We start from the raw sequence: 3,497 nt of genomic DNA on the forward strand, positions 1-3,497 counted from the left end.
TTGTAATGCATGCCATAGGCCTAGCAAGTTTTAAAATTTATTACCCACAATTAAAATTGAATAACGTGAAACTAACTTAAGTTAGAAAACAAACATTTAGTTGACTTTGAATTCACATAACATAAACAATACAAATGAGTATATGAAAAAGACAATAGACCAAAGTGCATATATTCAGAAGTTCAATTTAAGAATAAAATCACAAAATAAGTCCGTGTAAAAACAAAAGAAAAACGAAAAAAATGTAAATGATAAAGATAGTAAAAAAAACACGATTGAAACATAATTGTAATGTATGCCATAACAAGCTTTAAAATTTATTACCCAAATTTTATAAAGTGAAATCTAAATTAGGTTAGAAAACAAACATACAGTTGACTTTGCATGCACATTCACACCCAAACCCCAACGGTAACTTTAGAATTAACAAATAAACCCATAATTCACATAGAAATTGTGGTATTTTATTTTTAGTTCAAAGAAGTTTTTTAGCTTACCTGTTACGGTGTAATCTTGATTTCCTATTCTTGTGGTTGTCACAAGAGGCATTCAAAGACTAGTCCGAGTATCACCCGTTATCCATGGAGCCATCTCCTGCCTAACGTCTGATATGTCAAAACATGCAAATTTATGCAAGCCGCGCGCCAGCCAATCAGAGTCGACTTTACTAAATCGTGACGTCATTTCATCCCGAAATCAGGACTGACGCTGTGATTGGTGAATTCGAATGCAGCGTTTTGTAATACGATAACAGCCGGGAACGCATTCACGTAACATGATACCGAGCGCCGCGACATTTTTTTTAAAAATCCGTCTATGACGCGCAACGGGCGAATGACCGAAGACCCGATAGACCTATAGAAAGCGCCTGCTGATTGGTCAAAATCTAGGAAGTCAAGAGGCGGGGTCTTGCCTAATTAATCAGCAAATCTGTTCGTGCATAATAGACCACGGCATTCGCCGTGGTCTATTACATAGACTATTCAAAGACTCCCAGAGGGAAAAATCAACTCAAAATGCGCCAAAAAAAATGCAAGTAGATTCAAATTATTGACTTAAATTATAAAACTTAAAGATAAACTTTATTAGCAGATGAAATAAGATGTTCTTGAAGAAAAAAAACAACATATTAAAAGTTTTCTTCAATATCAATAAATGTGTGCAAATTGGACTAATATTTAATACACATCATGTACCTATTTTCTTTGTAAAAGCAATTTGGTGTCTCTGCAGCGAAACAAAGTCCATGGTCAAAATTAACTAAGTTTTCTCAGTTTTATTTATGCACCTTCATGAAACTTCTGCTAATACTGCTTTCTTTTCTTTCTATTGGCTTCTTTTGTTTCTCAGGTTCTTTTCTTGTAGCCTTCATTAATTACTTTTCTTCTAAAATTTGCCTGTCTATGCAATTGGAAATTTAATTTTTGGTCTTGTGTCATCACTGGCAATGAATTGCCCATATATTTTTCGGCATCATAGAAAGACTAATTTCTCTGACGTTTGATATCACAATCTGGTGCAGTTTTAGGGCATTCAAGCATACATGTAACAGCATCATCTGTTCGGTAACTGCATGAAAACCTGAAATAAATAGAAATTACCAAAATTAATATTAATAAATTTATTTCTGATCTTTTATCAGGGTTGCCCGTTCACATATAATGTGGTCTTCCACAGGGTCCTGGGCATATAAATATAAATTAATAAAACAAAAACTAGCAATTTAAACATTTAAAAGTGTATAAAATATCAAAACATAAAGGAAATAAAATATATCATAACCGAATAATCCCTAAATAAAAAGAGACATTAATGGGTATACAACATAAACAATACAAATGTTTATATGAAAAAGACAAGACAAAAATGTATATTAAGAAGTTAAATTTAGAATAAAATCACAAACTAGGCCATGTAAAAAAACAAACAGAAAAAATGTAACTGATAAAGATAATTGTAATGCATGCCATAGGCCTAGCAAGTTTTAAAATTTATTACCCAAAATTAAAATTGAATAACGTGAAACTAAAATAAGTTAGAAAACAAACATTTAGTTGACTTTGAATTCACATAACATAAATACAAATGAGTACATGAAAAAGACAATAGACCAAAGTGCATATTCAGAAGTTCAATTTAAGAATAAAATCACAAAATAAGTCCGTGTAAAAACAAAAGAAAAACGAAAAAAATGTAAATGATAAAGATAGTAAAAAAACGATTGAAACATAATTGTAATGTATGCCATAACAAGCTTTAAAATTTATTACCCAAAATTAATATTTTATAAAGTGAAATCTAAATTAAGTTAGAAAACAAACATACAGTTGACTTTGCATGCACATTCACACCCAAACCCCAACGGTAACTTTAGAATTAACAAATAAACCCATAATTCACACAGAAATTGTGGTATTTTATTTTTAGTTCAAAGAAGTTTTTTAGCTTACCTGTTACGGTGTAATCTTGATTTCCTATTCTTGTGGTTGTCACAAGAGGCATTCAAAGACTAGTCCGAGTATCACCCGTTATCCATGGAGCCATCTCCTGCCTAACGTCTGATATGTCAAAGCATGCAGATTTATGCAAGCCGTGCGCCAGCCAATCGGAGTCGACTTTACTAAATCATGACGTCATTTCAATCCAAAATCAGGACTGACGCTGTGATTGGTCAATTCGAATGCAACGTTTTGTAATACGATAACAGCCGGGAACGCATTCACGTAACATGATACCGAGCGCCGCGCGCCGTGACATTTTTTTTTTAAATCCGTCTATGACGCGCAACGGGTGAATGACCGAAGACCCGATAGACCTAAAGAAAGCGCCTGCTGATTGGTCAAAATCTAGGAAGTCAAGAGGCGGGGTCTTGCCTAATTAATCAGCAAATCTGTTTGCGCATAATAGACTATTCAAAGACTCCCAGAGGGAAAAATCAAATCAAAATGCGCCAAAAAAAATGCAAGTAGATTCAAATTATTAACTTAAATTATAAAACTTAAAGATAAACTTTATTAGCAGATGAAATAAGATGTTCTTGAAGAAAAAAAACAACATATTAAAAGTTTTCTTCAATATCAATAAGTGTGTGCAAATTGGACTAATATTTAATACACATCATGTACCTATTTTCTTTGTAAAAACAATTTGGGGTCTCTGCAGCGAAACAAAGTCCATGGTCAAAATTAACTAAGTTTTCTCAGTTTTATTTATGCACCTTCATGAAACTTCTGCTAATACTGCTTTCTTTTCTTTCTATTGGCTTCTTTTGTTTCTCAGGTTCTTTTCTTTTTGCCTGCATTAATTACTTTTCTTCTAAATGTTATGTCTATGCTATTGAACAAATGGAAATTTAATTTTTGGTCTTGTGTCATCACTGGCAATGAACTGCCCACATATTTGTCGGCATCATAGAAAGACTCATTTCTCTGACGTTTGATATCACAATCTGGTGCAGTTTCAGGACATTCAAGCACAACAGCATTATCTATTCGGTA

This window comes from Patiria miniata, unplaced genomic scaffold, assembly GCF_015706575.1.
Source record: "Patiria miniata isolate m_02_andy unplaced genomic scaffold, ASM1570657v1 HiC_scaffold_24, whole genome shotgun sequence".
NCBI classification, from domain to species: Eukaryota; Metazoa; Echinodermata; class Asteroidea; order Valvatida; family Asterinidae; genus Patiria; species Patiria miniata.